Below are 16,775 nucleotides of genomic sequence, written 5' to 3'. Positions count from 1 at the left end.
TATACAATACAATAAACAGTACAACACAAAATAAAATATATAATACAATAGAAAATGCAATAAACAATACCACACAAAATGCATTTATGATACATGATAGAACACAATACAAATATACATACAATACAATACATACTGTACAATACAATACATATCATACAATTCATACTGTACCATACAATACAATACAAAACAATCAATACAACGCCTACCATACCATACAAAACATACCATACAATACATACCATACAACATATACGATACAATACACACCATACCATACAATACCACACGGGCGCCTGCTGGGACAGGCGCTCTGGCAGTGCGGCTGCAGGGGCTCTGCCGGGCGCTGGGAGCGCTGGGGAAGCCGAGGACGCAGCTTTCTGCCCACTGCCGCGTGCCTGCACATTGCCGTGACCGTTGGCATCGACCATGTTGATTGTTTTGGCCTTCTTAACTCTCCCATGTGGCCGGGTGCAGGCTCCGCACACTGCTGACTCCACCCATTGCTGGCTCCGCCCGTTGCTGGCTCCGCCCGTTCCTGACTCCGCCTGTTGCTGGCTCCACCTGTTGCTGGCTCTGCCTGTTGCTGACTCCACCCATTGCTGGCTCCGCCCATTGCTGGCTCCACCCGTTGCTGGCTCCGCCCATTGCTGGCTCCGCCCATTGCTGGCTCGTCCAGCCAGCGGTCCGGGCCCCGTGGCTTGGGGACTGCCCCGTGTTCTGTCGTCGTCTCTTTGGCCTGGGGGAGGCCTCGTGTGTCCCGTGCCGCTGCTTCCCACCGCCGCTGCCGCTGCGCCTTGCACTGTCCCCAGCGTCCGTTGCAAAGTGTCGAGCCTGCTTTGTGTTGCCCATGCAATACTATTTGATTAGAGAGTAAGCGGCAAGTTTGAATTAGAGTTGAGGCAAATTTAATCTTTTTTCTTCAAAAGAAAAGGACTTGTGCCTCGTGCTCAAGGACACATGCTAAACAGGTGTAGAGCACCCTTTCTTCTTTATCCTCCTCCATCCCAGAATTGCTCTCTCTATTCTTACTGTACCACAGGATGTCTTTTGTTAGATGTTACCCTTTAAGAACACAAGCTGACTAGAAAGAGGGTACAGAAGAAACAAGCTTATATACTCTAGGGGCTAAGGTATATAATGTTGAAGTGTGCTCTGTTTGATCAGGCCCTTTAAAATAAGGAACTTTGTGAGAACACAGGGAGCATATGCCCAGAAATGTAGAGGAAAGGGAGTTACGGTTCGTTATGTATGGTAGGTTCATGTTCTTGCCTGCTGCTTCCCCAAGCAGCTGCCGTTGGCCACACTGAGTATTCCCAGGAGGAAATCCCTGCTGCCCGCAGTGAGCACAGTGGACGAGCCCGGGATTAGCAGGTGGTTAAATCCTGTGGCAACTGCTGTAGCGCTAGGAAAAGGAAGAGCAAAGTAGCATATATCCAATAGGGGAAGGTGAGCAGGAGAAAAGGACTGACTTTACGCTTATAGATGGCTGTGTAACACTAGCAAATAAGCTGTAACAGTAGTTTTCAGCTTCCTATAGGAAATCATAGCCAGGGTCTGCTGCCTAACAGCCAGCCTTTTAGGCTGGTTAGTTTTTTCAGTTGTGGGTTTTCTCCAGATTGAATGTTGACAAGTGGCTTTTGTTCGAAGTCTCGGAGTGCTTGCCTGCTGTCCCCATGAAACGGGTGCAGCCCAGCCAGCCCTCCTGTAAGGTCCTGCACGGGCGAGCGTGCCTGAGCCGAGCCCCTGATGAACGTGAGCACCGGTCTCAGCACCAGCTGATGTGTGCAGGAGCCCCGTCTCCTGTGGCTGGGAGAGCTCACTGCCTGCTCCTGATCCTCCATCAGCTCTCCCAGCAGGCTGCACAGCCTTAGCCCGTATGTTTGAGAAAGAACAGCAAGTGCAGAAGATTAGCAGCATGACCTTTTTATTTTCTGCTGCGAAAGCCCTGTTGTGAGGGGCCTGCAGCCCAGCGGGAGCCAGCAGCTCTGTGCCACTGTGCCTCTGGCATCCACCCCGGCAGGAGGAGGGCTGGGTCAGCATAGGCTCCTGCAGCAGAGCTTCCCATCCAGGCAGCCGTTCCGCACACCTGGCTCGACGTCTGCCGCCTCGTCAGCCGGTGCCGCTCTGCTTGTCAGTCCCCAGCCCTCGCTGCAGCTCCGGGTGCTGCCTGACCCCAGAAGCGGTATTGCAGCACATCCTGTTGTCAGAAGAGCTGGAATGCCCACCAGGGTGTAGGTCAGAGTATATTACTAAGATTAAAGCCGTTAGAAACTCAATCAAACCAGAGTTAAACAGCACTGTCAAAGTACTATCTAATTAAAGCAAATCCCCAAATCAGAATTAATAAGTAGTGTTGGACTACAACCAAACCATTACATTAATACATAATTGATGCTTATGAATCCCCAAATAAGAAATCTAGAGAGAAAGCTGCCCATTTAACTATACATTCCAATTAAGATTTTGGTCTCAGTCAGCGCAGTAAGCTTATCCGAACATCTCGCTGTTAGCCCACTTGAGTTACTTGGAAGTCACATTTGCAGTTATTGGCGTTTCTACTTAATTTGACTGTTAGGGGGCAGATCTTTTCTTGTGATTTCTCTGGCTCTCAACTTCATTGAGCCAAATACTTACTCCTCTATAAGTGTCCGTTGTTCTCTGTAAAAGTCCTTCCTAGATAAGGGAGGCCATCGGCATCCTGGCCTGTATCAGAAATGGTGTGGCCAGCAGCAGTAGGAAAGTGACCGTGCCCCTGTGCTCGGCACTGGTGAGGCCACACCTCGAATCCTGTGTTCAGTTTTGGGCCCCTCACTACAAGAAGGACATGGAGGTGCTGGAGCGTGTCCAGAGAAGGGCAATGAAGCTGGGGAAGGGTCTGGAGAACAAGTCTGATGAGGAGCGGCTGAGGGAACTGGGGTGGTTTAATCTGGAGAAAAGAAGGCTCAGGGGAGACCTCGTTGCTCTCCACAACTACCTGAAAGGAAGTTGTGGTGAGGTGGGGGTGGGTCTCTTTTCCCAGGTAACAAGCGATAGGACAAGAGGAAATGGCCTCAAGTTGTGCCAGGGGAGGTTTAGATTGGACATTAGGAAAAATGTCTTCACCGAAAGGGTTCTCAAGCATTGGAACAGGCTGCCCAGGGAAGTGGTGGAGTCGCCATCCCTGGAGGTATTTAAAAGACGTGTAGATGTGGCGCTTAGGGACATGGTTTAGTGGTGGACTTTGCCGTGTTAGGTTTTCGGTCGGACTCGACAATCTGAAGGGTCTTTTCCAACATAAATGATTCTATGATTCTGTGATTCTATAAAGGAGGCTCTTGTGTCGTTGGGATGGTATTTGAATGAGCCGTTGGTACTGCTGTTGGTACCCAAGCTGATGACATGTCTGCAGGAGCTGAGGGATATCCTGGAGGGAGGACAGTGCATCCAGCAGATGGAGGCTGACCAGGTGGAAACTGAGGAGGAAACTGTGGTGGTGGTACCCGCGGTGGAAGAGGAAGTGCCTGGGGCGGTGGAGGATACCAGGGAGGTGGAGGCACAGGCACAAAGCCTGCATATGTTGAAATACAACATACCTTCTCGTCCAACAAACTGCAGATTGACAGAGAAGAAGATTTAGAAAGTTGGGCGGCAGTCACCCGAGAAGCAGGAGGTATAACAGCCGTGAGTGCTGGTGGCGGTGGCGGTGGCTGCTGCTGCTGTTGCTGCTGAACCGTCTTATGGAGATATATGAACACATCACATGAAACACTGATATTAATGACTGGTAACTCAGAGTTTATCTGTATTTAAAGTACTTCAGTGTTAACGCCGAATTTGAAAGTGAGGCAATCATGTTAAATGAAAGTGTGACCTGAATTTGCCAGATTGTCTTTAAAGAGTTGTAAGCTTCTGTAACAACAGATAATGTATTGAAAAGTAAATTTAGCCTTATTCAATTTAGCCTTGCTGAAGGAGATGTAAATTAATGTTTTCTTCTCTTTCAGCTTTTTACAAATAGACTTTTCTTACAAACAGTTTACATAAAAGTCGTCATGTTACCTGGCGTAGCAACTGTTGGCAACTAACACATCAAGAGAAACATCTGTCTGATGACACGTTGGGCATGTATATTCCTCAGATTCCAGTAATGCTGTTCTAATACCTGTGAATAATTAGAATAATCAAAATAGTTTTTAGCCAAACTAAGGACATTTTTGGGGTGTTAATCAATTATAAAAAGATGTATATGATTAATGTGTGAATAGGGTCTGGAATGGAGAGCATGAAGCTATAAATGTTCAATAGTGTAAAAAATTTCTAGTATGCAGCAAATAACTATACAGTTTTGATATTTCACTACTGTAACATTTGAAGATGTAGAGTAGGCTGTGTCTTGATGTTTCGACTAGTCTTCTTTCCACTGTCTAGTACAGTAAGAAGTCACCAACCTCAAGGTTAATGAATAAAACGCTTCTCACAAAACCATTAGTAGGCTTGAGTTCTGAAGGTTTTAACCAACTCTCCTGTGGAGAAGAATGTGGATTAAATGCCTAACTATCCGTTTGTGGCAGACCACAGTAAGTCACCAGAGTTGGCTATAGAATTTTGTATGAGAGAAAAGGCTGTGGACAAACTAAATGCATTCAATATCCAACACTGTAATCACCTGCACAATTCTGCACTCTTCTCATACTCGTCCTTCCGCATGTAAAGAGGATTTAACTAGATACATAAAATGGGAAAAAAGCTTTCCGTTTTTTTTTTCCTTTATGGGAGAAGAGTCCTTTCCTATTCAGGGTATACTTAAGTATTAAATAGAACCGGTAACAAAGTAACTTTGTTATCTCCTATTTCTGCTTTCAGAAGATCAGATATGATGTTTTGAATTAACAAACATGGGAGTAACACATTCTTCACAATAACAGTTTCCACAGCAGGGACTAACAACTGCTCAGTCATCGTATCTACAAATGAGACATAACAACTCATCTGGAAGAGGATCATCTGAGGAGGAGGAGGAGGAGGACTCGGGCTCCTCGGGTGAAAAGGGAGGCTTTTCCTTCTTTCCTCTCACATAAGCTTCCCTGGAGGGGAAGGAAAAAGAAAAAAGTTAAAGATGGGTAAAGGAAAATTTCTCCAAGCTTTGGATTTTATCAAAGGAAGACAATAGATGGAATTATTCTCACTCCACACTAGCCATTTAAAACGTACGCATTTAGTTTAAACTACTTTTCTATAGCCACAACACTAGAAGAGGGAGGGGGGAAACAATTTTCCTTCTGCAGCACTCCCCCATTCTTTGGATCAACTAAGAAATTACCTCAGGCTAGAAAAATAACTTTTTGACAGCTAGAAATCAGGTGGAATGAATCCCACCTCTCCTTTGCCAGAGGGCAAATGTAAATTGCAGGCTCAGGATGAAGTTAGCCTCCGAGCAATTACATTTTATACATGGAAGAAATCTATGTTACAGCTTCTACAAAAGGAGATCCATGACAGAAAAACAGAAGTGCTACCAAGTGCATTTTAAAACAGCCACTCGTGTCAGCACACAGTAGTATTTTCTTAGTTTATAGCAACAGGAAAACTTCAGTCTGGGATGGGATTTGATAAAAGTCAGAAGGGAAGGAAATGTCAGTCCAACCGCTATTGGTTAAATTTTGCAAGAAGCCTTTGAAACATAAACCAAAAGCAAAATGAGCTTTCAGAGAAAAGGACTCCACTGTAAACACTACTGAAATGTTTTGCAGAAATACAGACTCTTAGCATAGCACAGGTTTAACCAACTTCCAGGGGCATGAACAGTAGGACCACCCTATTTTAATATTCAAAAGTATCACAGATTCTATGGTTAAGCACAATGACAGTGCTTCCTGCCCCGTAAGTACAGATGCTGGCCAACTTGGTTGCATAGCCACTCAGACATGCACGCATGGTGTCTCTTGCTCACTTTTTGGTCAGTCCAATGAATTCCATACTTATGCATTAATAGTTGGTATTGCGTATTTTCCAGTGTTTGTCAGCATAGCACCCTTTGTATTGGAGTCTTTCACCTCCATCATGAAACTCCTTGGAATTCCTGTGCTCTTTTAGATTCTGGGAACAGACTCAAAATTTTTGTCCTGTTAAGAAAAGAAATGCAGACATATCTCATCTTAAGACCCACACTTAAAATGACATTTCAATGATTATTTTAAGCAGCAAAAGCCTTTAATCCTCTCCTTTTACCTAGCATAAGGGATGCTCGACTAAAATACTTATTTTCCTAAATGAATATAGCCAGGATGTTCCAAAGGCTTGAGCAGTGTTTTGAACTCATTCCACATTCTTTGGCTTAAGTTCAGGTTCCTTAAGGGTGAAATATCCCTTAGCTCCCCATCCATTCAGAGAAGAGACACAAACCCCCTCCTCCTCCAAAGCGCAGTTCAAAGCGAGAGCTTAATTCGGTGCTTTGAATCAGTCACTGGGGAAACTTATATGCACCATCTATATATGAAGGTTGAATCCATACCTCGTGCATGTACATTCAGTGACTAGCGTTAAATGGCGTGAATACTCAAGTTGTGTAATTAAAACATGCAAATGTTCAATAGATGGGGTCAACAGAAACATCTTGTTTTTATACAAAACACTAAAAACTGTGAACTTCATTAAAAAGAATTAAAACCAGAAAAATTTCCAGTAATATTGAAATACTTAAAAATATGGATGAAAGTTCACAGAGAAAGATCTATGGACATATTTAATGTTTCTGACCTAGAAAAAAGAAAATTTTACGTTTATAATTCTAGGTTTCCCTTGAATTTTGAAGGGCTTTGCAACATTGCCAAATAACCTCTGTCTTTCACCCCAAGAGAAACAATTCTTAATATGAGTATTCATGGATTTGTTATGTAACTGCCAAGGTAAAAAAATGAAAAGCTAAGTAACACCAGAAGTCCCCCACAGTCTTACCCCTTTTGTTGGGCAGTTCTTTATGTGGTGGCCAGGTTTTCTGCAACGAAAGCAAGCATATGATGGTGGAGGTGGACCCCAGGGTTTCTTCATGTAACTAAAAGTTTTTTAGGAAAAAAAGAAAAAGGTATGCACGTGTCTCTCTCGTTAAAACAAACTTCTCTACAATTTTTCCATAATCTTCAAAGAACAGATTTGACATTATCAACACTTACTTGATTGGATCATATTCCTGGCAAGACTGTATCGCCATAGCCTTTATTTTATCTTCTTCGGAAGCATTGGCTTCAGCCAGATTGGCAGTCTGTTTAACAGGTAATTATTTGACACATACATTAGAAACACATTTAAGCCCACACTGCCAAAGAGAACACCACTCACCCAACCCTGTAAAGAGCAGCACAACGCCAGCTGAGGTTGCATGAAAACAGCTGCTTATATAAAATAGAGTTGTCCAAAAGATGTTCTGGGGAGTCCTTATGCCATTACTTGGTGTTTTATGTGCCTGTAACCTACTTGAAAAGGGCATTCTTGTGCACGCAAAACCTTGGGCTCCACATGTTCCCCCCTACTAACATCTTCATTTTAAGTGATTTAACTACAGTAAGCAAAACCTGCAGTTTTTTCCACTTGACTGTGTCCTTTTAACATAGAAATTGTGGTATAAACCTTATGCAAAACTGGATCTTCAAATTCTTGAAGCCAGCTGATTTTTTTTTGAAGTAGTATTTGTTCAAGTGTTTTTATTACACACTAGTCCAGATACAAGCAGGGTCTAAGGGAGTGACTGTAAATGATTTGGACCCTCAAGCACCTATCATTCAGATCAACCACTCATGGTTTTGGTTTTAGATGCATTCATTCACAAAAGCAACCAACTTGTTTCAGCATTTTATTAAATGGTTGTTTCATATACACTGTTTTTTCTCAGCTGTAACATAACCCACATCGACATCTATGAAATCATTTCCATTAACATTTACAGAGAACTTTACAGATACTTGACTAATTTGTTTGAACCCAAGCGGCTTACAAAACACATCCAAAACCAAAACAAAACACAATCCAAAACATTACTAGGAATAGACCAAAATTCAACTATGGCATTTAATGCATAATAAAACAGAAAACTTTTTACAACACATTGCCTCCATGCTAAGCCAGTCTGCTCTACAGAGGTTAGAGTAAGGAACAGTTTTGAGCTGCTTCATGTTATGTTCTGAAATAGTTAAATTTTCTCAAAAGCTTAAATGTGTACACCACTTGGACAGTTTTTCACATTTTAGAGTAAAACTTCACAGGATTTTACAGAACCAAGGACACGTTTAGGGACAGCACTAATGGAGACCGATTTCTTTTAGTGGCCACCTTCCAAAGTTTTGGTTTTTTTTTTTTTGCCAAATGTACACAATTTAATTTCTGCAGTGAGAGAGGGAAGAAGTTACCAGTGAGAAGAGATTTCTCTTTTTGGGAAATGAATGCCAGCGTTTGTTTTCGGAAGAAAGAACTAGCTCCTCTGCATTAGGCCCTGCCTTCTCTAATCTTTGTAACTTTAAAGACTAGTAATTTAATTGGCTAGCACTACGCCTTTTCACAAAGTGCAATCCCTAGTGCTTTCCCAGACAAAGTTACACATTGTTGAGCAAAAAATGCAAGCAGTTCCATAGCAAAACATGGCATTACAACAGTTTCAGAAGGTCACATCTGCTAATACGCCACACGTATTTTCCTGTAAACAATCAGGTACATTTCCACAATTTACACAGTCTGCGATCAAACAAATTACATTGTATTGTCCGCTGTATATATACTACAATTTATGAAATTGTGCAGCATTCAAAGAATGGATCTATAACTATAATGACTAGAAATTCAAAAATAGCCATGCAATTGTCCATGTTCCAGAAACACTTGGCTGTTGCACACCGCCCTGAAATGTCCATAACTTACAGCCAGTTAAATTCTTCTGTGAAAATTGTGTTTGTTTCCAACGCAAAATTAACAAAACGTATGAAAACCGGTAAACAGCTTCTGAAGTGCTGCTTCTTTGTGTCTTGAAGATGAGTAATACTGCAACATTACTTTGAGGCTGATAAGGTCCTCCCCTTCTATCTTCCCAAACTGGCAGCTACTCTTTACAGGATAGTATCAAAATATACACACATTTTAAAGTTAAAAGAAAAACTTTAAATGATTAAAAATTAAAGTTTTGTTCACATTACAACAGCTATCCAGCTATAGATCACAGTGTAAGATTTATTAAATGAATAATAATTGCCCCAACATTCATTTATTAAATGAATAGAGGCAAGCAAACAGCGCTGGGTGTGCCGGGAGTCTCCGCTCCACCAGGACACACACCGTAACACGGCACTCATCATAAATATATACAGTGAAACATTACATATTCATATAATTTTGTAATATGCCTATACATATGCATGACCTGTCCCCGCTTCGTATTAAAATGAGTTCCAAAAGTCATTTACATTGTCCAAGCATGCGCAGTAAAATTAGGGTTAGGGTCTTTTTCCTCTCCGGTGGTCGTTCATAGTCTTCTTCACTGTGTCCATTAGTTGAACTCTGGGCTTCCTTTGTCTATATATGGTCATTTAATTTCTTTGACTCTTGGAATGTAACGGGGCATTGGGTTATCTTGTCCTTTAACACTTATCCCTTCACAGTTGTTTATTGTTAGTGATTTACATAGGACACTATCTCGTTACAGCTGTTACATAGGAGGCCTAAGGAGCCAGCTCAAGGCCTGTCCGCTCTTATCAAGTGGGAGGATGTACCATGGTAAAATCTCAGTCAGGAATTGTTAGTTAATTTATGGCTTAGGCTAGACAATGGCTCTGTTATTAACCCTTAAGTGTTAGTTCCCTCTATCAATCCCCCCTTCTCTAAAAAGTATAGTAAATTCATTTACTATACCAGAATGTTCACTAAGTGGCTTTTGCAAGAAGCAGGAACTATATACATACTATATACATTAACCACGCTGCTAGACTTAGGCTTGTGGTCATACAAGGGTATGTAGTACAGAAGGTCACACTTCATCACACGAATCAGATGAACATATTTCACAATCCCCCATCTTCTTTTTTATAGTATTGATTCCTGTTTTCGCTTCCAATCGAGTCAACACTTGCCGAATTGGTATTAACTTTGGATCATCTTTTGTTTTTATTATCATAAGGGAATGAGTTTTCCCTGGTTTGGGATCAATAGATACTGCAAATATTTGCATTCCTTGTATAATCGAGTGGATCAATCTAGTAAAACAAGGTATCAAACATGGAATTATTAACAATCCCCCACATATTCCCAATACAACTATCCCGATTTTGGTAAGCCAATCACCACTCATAAAATCTCTCCAAAATCCTCCTAGATTGATTCCATTCCAAGTTTGAACTGGGACATGTGCAATTTTCTTCATTTCTTTTACAAGCTCATTTACAGCTTTTCCCTCTTCATCAATTTCTAAACAACAATTACTAAGATTAAATTTTACAAATAGATTTTTAGCAACTGTGGGAATTTCATATTTCACTCCTGTTTCCATTTCATGACCGATGTACTCAAATTGGCTATAACCTTACTTGTCCTGAATTTGTCTTCATTTCCACCCAATATTGATAAGGGAGTTCATTTGGATCATAGCATATGGTCCTGTTACCTTCTCTGCATAGAGCATACTGGGTTTGGTTATAAATGCAGATTCCTGTTTTCTGGCCCTTACAGTCATAGAAAGTGTGATACACCAAGGTCTGGGAACTTACCCGTCCCCTTCTAGTAGTCACCACACACTGACTGCAGTTGTTTGCCGTAGTCAGGGTCAAGGAACTCACCCCAAGTAGGATTAGAAGAGGTCCGGTAAGGGCCATAGTGATCGGCGGTCACAGCCCGAAGGAGTTGCAGCCCTTGGCAGACCTTTTCAAGCCGCAACAGCGGTTCCCTATCCGGTCTTGCCCTCTTCTTTAATCTTAAAGGGTGGCCTCTTCCAATTTGTATGCTATGTCCCAAAAATCTGGTGTATACTGTGGATAGCCTATTGTTATCCCTAAGGGGTAATGCTTAACTGATCCCTGTTATTAATAAATTGTCTCCCTTAATGGGTATCCATTCAGGAGTCTCTCCGTTCCCCAATTCTACAGGAGTAGTCACAATAAAATTCCCACAGCAATGTAGCTTATATTCTCTAATTCACGCCTTTTCAAGTCCGTCTGATGGATAGTTTCTCCGGGTTCAGAGGTGACTGTCCACTCCTTCACTGGACCTTTTACTCGCGACACGTGTCCATCCTTTTTCAGCAGTTCTCACAGCAGTTTCCGTAGTTAATAAAACAAGAAAAGGTCCTTCCCAGAGGGGAGATAAATTTTCTTCTTTCCATGTCTTTATTAAAACCTTATCCCCCGGTTGTAACTGATGAATTGCAAATTCTAAAGGTGGTGTCTGAGCCATCATCCCGATTTCTCTTAGCTCTTTTAATCTTTTCCCAATGGTAATTCTATATTTTTGGACACTATGATCCTCAATTACATTGTTCCCCAGAGGCATCCCTTGAGAATAAGGCATGCCATATAACATTTCATATGGTGATAATCCAGTCTCACTATGTGGCTTAGTTCTTATGTTTAAAAGTGCCAATGGTAAGCATTTAGTCCAGGGCATTTGTGTCTCAATCATTAATTTAGCCAATTGTTGTTTCATTGTTTGATTCATTCTTTCTACTTTCCCCGAACTTTGTGGGTGCCACGGAGTGTGGTATTTCCATTGAATACCTAATGATTGACATAATAATTTTACTATTTTTGAGGTAAAGTGTGTGCCCTGATCAGAGTCAATATACTGGATTATCCCATATCTAGGTATCAGATGTTCTAATAGAATTTTTGCCACCATTTGTGCGTAGCTCGTGCTACAGGGTATGCTTCTACCCATTGTGTTAAATGATCTACTATTACCAATAAATATTTTATCCTCCCCACCTTGGGCAATTCAGTGAAATCAACTTGTACTTTTTCGAAAGGCCTATAAGCGGTTTTTCTTCCTCCCATGGCCGCTTGTCAAAACACCTTTTTATTTATCTTCTGACAAGTTAAACAGCCTTGTGTAATTTGCTTTGCTATTTCAAAAATTCCAATACAGCCAAATTGTTTAAGGAAATGATCACTTAACGCCTTTGTACCCCAATGTGTTTGTGCATGTAAACGTTTCAATATTTGCCTGGCGTAGGCTTTTGGCAACATTTCTCGCCCATCGGGCAGTGTCCATTTTCCTTGTTCTAATTTAGCCCTTATTTTCTCCAATTTTGTTAACTCCTCGGGGGTAAACTTCTTTTCCCCTTCCTCCTGTTCTTCTTTGCTGGTGTCGTCTTCTGTTCGGACTACATTAATTTTAGCGACCTGAATCCTCAGGGCTGCTCCCTGAGCTTCTTTATCTGCTAAATTATTTCCTCTGGTTCGGTAATCTAATCCCTTTTGGTGTCCCTTTACATGTACCACTGCTATCTCCTTTGGTTCTCTTAATACCTTTAAAATTTTTACTATTAATTCTTGATGTATTAGATTCCTCCCTTGAGTATTAATCAAACCTCTTTCTTCCCAAATTTTTCCAAAAGTGTGGACCACCCCATACGCATATTTAGAATCCGTAAATATAGTCCCGCTTTTTCCTTTTAATAATTCCAGGGCCCTACATAGGGCATACAGCTCACAAGCCTGAGCTGACCATGATGGACTCAGAGGTCCTGATTCCACAAGTTCTAAGTCCTTATTAATTATTGCATATCCCGATTTTCTAAGAACTCCATATGCTGTCTGGTTTGATGTATTCACAAAGAGATAGAAAGGTTTTTCTAGATCTGGGAGGTTCAATACAGGTGCTTGGATTAATGCCTTTTTTATTTCCTCAAATTTCTGATCGTCTTCTATGAACCACTTAAGTTGGTTATTAGTTAATTTTTCATATAGAAATTTTACCTTTTCACTGTAGCTTTCAAGCCATGGTCTACAATATCCCAACAATCCCAATAATTGCCGAATCTCCTTTTTAGTTTGTGGGGGTCTTAAGGATAGTATTCCAGATATTCTGTCAGGATCTAGCTTCTTTTTCCCTTTACTTAGCCAGTGTCCTAAGTATTTTACTTCTTGTTCTACGAACTGTAACTTTGATCGGGACACCTTTAGTCCTTTTTCTCCCAGAAAATTTAATAATTTAATAGTGGCTTCTTGGGTTCCTTCTTCAGTGTCTCCTGCTATTAATAAATCATCCACATATTGTAATAATTTTACCTCCTTGGGTAATATGAAATCTTGTAAGATTTTTTCTGAAGTCTGTCCAAATAGATTTGGTGACTCTGTAAACCCCTGCGGTAGCACAGTCCATCTTAATTGTTGTTTTCGTCCCGTTTCGGGGTCCTCCCATTCAAAAGCAAAATAATCTCTGGATCCTTCATCCAGAGAGCAGGCCCAGAAAGCATCCTTTAAATCTATTACACTATACCAAGTATGTTTAGGAGATATATGACTCAGTAAGGTATAAGGATTTGCCACCACAGGGAATTTAGTGATTGTTCGCTGATTTACAGCTCTTAGATCCTGTACCATCCTGTATGACCCATCCGATTTCTTTACGGGGAGGATGGGTGTATTATGAGGTGACATACATGGTTCTAGAGTCCCTCTTTTCAAAAGTCTGTCAACTACAGGTTTTAATCCTTTTCGACCCTCCATTGGTATAGGGTATTGTTTGACTCTAATTGGACAATTCGGGTCTAGTATTTGAACGTTTATGGGGTCCATTTCTATCTTTCCAGTTTCCCCCTCCTTATACCACACTGAGGGGTTAATGGCTTCTTCATCTTTTTGTGTTAAAGTGTATAACTTAATCTGCAATTTGTCCCCTTGACTCTGAATACTCAAGTTTAACTTCAAAATCAAATCCCTTCCTAATAAATTATACTCTGCTTCAGGGAGCAAAAGTAAATCATTAAGACAAATCTTCTTTTCTGTTTCTACTTCTACATCTTTTAAAATGGGCACTTTAAAAGGCTCTCCTTTTGCCCCTACTACTGATATATAACTTTTCCCTTTTTCTATTCCTTTTGGAAGTTTTTGTATGGTGGATTTCTCAGCCCCCGTGTCCACTAAAAATGAAACTTCCTCCTTATGGGGACCTATTAATAATTTTACCAAGGGCTCTGTTGATGTTGAAGTCCCCAGAAGATATAGCCCCTGACACCTCTATTCCTCCTTTAATATTTTCTCATCTTGTTTTTGCTTGCGGCAATTCTTCTGAACATGTCCCCTCTTATCACAGTAGTAACAGACAGGGACTGTAAATCTTTTCCGACAAAGCTGCCCCCTGGGTGTTGTTTCTTCTATTCCGTTTTCTCCCTTCTCTTCAGACGGGGTCTTATTTTTCTGACTTTCTTTTACTGCTGCTATAAGAGTCTTAGCTTTTGCCTTCTGTTTTTCCTCATCTCTTCTAACGTAAACTTTCTGTGCCTCTCTAAGCAACTCTGCTAATCCCCTCTCTTGCCAGTCTTCCAACTTTTCTAATTTCCTTCTTATGTCCCCCCAAGATTTAGCCACAAATTGTGTTTTAAGGAGTGCGGTTCCAGCCACAGTATTCGGATCTATTCCGGAATACATTTGTAAACTTTTTCTTAATGTCTCCAACCATTCTGTCAGAGATTCATCTTTTCCTTGTTGTTCATTAAATGCTTTATTAATATTTTGTCCTCTGGGAACCGCTTCTCTTATTCCCTGTATGATTAATGTTCTCAAATCTCTCATATTCTGCCTTCCTTGAGGTTGTTGATGGTCCCGGTGGGGATCCACGCCTGGCCATTTCTGGTCTCCCGGCGGTCCTGCCTGATTCTGTCTTTCCCAGATCCTCATTCCAACTTGCCTTATCATTCCCCTTTCCTCAGCAGTAAATAAAATCCCTAAAATGGACTGTATTTCTTCCCAGGTATAAGTATTAGGGCCTAGGAATTGGTCCAGTTTTTCTGCTACTCCTAAGGGATCATCTAATAAATTACCCATTTCCTTTTTAAAATTTCTCACATCTGTGGTATTTAGTGGGACTGCCACAAACCCAATGCCTCCTTGATTACCTCCGAGGGGTACTTCTCGTAAGGGATATAGGGGAGTCCCCTCTGATATGGCAGTTTTACTTCTCGTACATGCCGCAGGAGGTTGATCTAATTCTGGTGCTGTTAATGTTGGAGGCAGGGGCTGCGGTGACTGTGAAAAAGGTAGCGCAGCCACCGGAGGGGGAGCCGAAGCTAGATTGTTACGGTACGGAGGAGGTAAATTATCCAGTGACTCCCATTTATCATCTTTTTCTTTTTCTTTTTCGCTTTTTTCCTCCTCCTTAATTTTTTCATCTGTTTTTAATGTAAATATTGAGGCTGGAAAAGGACGTGAAGTCCTGATCCATAACTCCGCATAATCGCTTTCTTCCTGTCTAAAAGGTTCCTTTGAATTAACATATTCATTTAAAACTTGGCAAACCCAGTCGTCAAAGGATCCAAAAACAGGCCAAGAGACATACGGTCTGAAAGGTTCTTTTGGCCATTCTATCATACAATATTGAACTAATTTTGATTTATTTTTTCCTTTTCTGGGGCCCCTTTCATTCCAATTTTTAATCATTATTCCTAATGGACTCTCCGGAGGTATATCTGGTAATTTGCTCCCTTTCTTCTGGTCCTGGGTCCTCGATTTTATCTGACCCATCTAGGAATTTTACTGTGGCAATTCCTACAGCTCTTGGTTGCCTAGTAAGAGTGTCTTGCAGGGGGTTTAGGACCTATCACCCACCCACGATTTCTATCTTCGTTCGGGATCGAACCGAACGGTACAACCACTCCAGTCGCCCCAATCGCTTCGGTCCTTCACTGGCCAAGTCCCTCGCGGGAGATTGAACCGCGGTTAGAAGACCTCCGCACTCGCTTCGGAACTATGTTCCGTCTCAGTCACACTCTTACACTCAGTCACTCACACTCTTACACACACAGGCAACCGAATACCCACCCAACCGAACGGTGTCCGGGATCGAATGCACAACGGACGTATGCACAACACTTACGACTCCGTCGTCTTCGTTCGGGATCTAACCGAACGGTATCCCCGTTCGGATCTTCGCGCGCAGAATTACGGGCAAAACACACTGCTGCAGCCGGCAAGGGAGCGAGCTCATAAAAAAATCAAATCCAGATTCTTTGCTTGCCTCTATTCAGGTTCAGGATGGCGTTAGTCCCGACCCAACCCGATCAGGAGCCACCAAAACGGTGGGGGTACCCTCTCCTAGATCAAGTCAGAATTCGAGAACCAAGACCATCTCGGATGAGCCCCCAAATGTATCGGTTACAAGTTGTAGTAAGTGGTCCTTGGCTACACAAACCTCTCCTCTACGTTTTTGACACGTTATGACTCATCGTTGTGCTTCGATACAAACCAGAAACGATTCTGGCAAAGCGTTGCAATCTAACAGTAATACTGTCCTGACTTTTCCTCTCCAAAACACGAGCTCCTTATTACCTTTTCTGGGAGATAGTGTAGTTCTACGTATGAGCGTGGACTGAATTTGTTGATTTGTATCACTCGGATTTAACTTTTCTGTTCTTGAAGTTGAAAGGCTAAGCTAAGCCAAGAGCTGAACAATCGGTAGGTACGAGAGTTTCTCCCGTTGTCACGGGAATGTGGTGATAGTGTTCTTACTGTTGTGTCACTTAGCAGCCTTTCTGTATTCAGAGGTTGTGGCATTACAGATTTAATGTCTGGGGACAAAGCCAGCTTTTCTTATCTCATTCTCTGTTA

Source organism: Calonectris borealis, chromosome 29 (genome assembly GCF_964195595.1).
Source record: "Calonectris borealis chromosome 29, bCalBor7.hap1.2, whole genome shotgun sequence".
Lineage (NCBI taxonomy): Eukaryota > Metazoa > Chordata > Aves > Procellariiformes > Procellariidae > Calonectris > Calonectris borealis.
The sequence above is the reverse complement of the archived record's forward strand: the minus strand, read 5'-3'. Positions refer to the sequence as shown.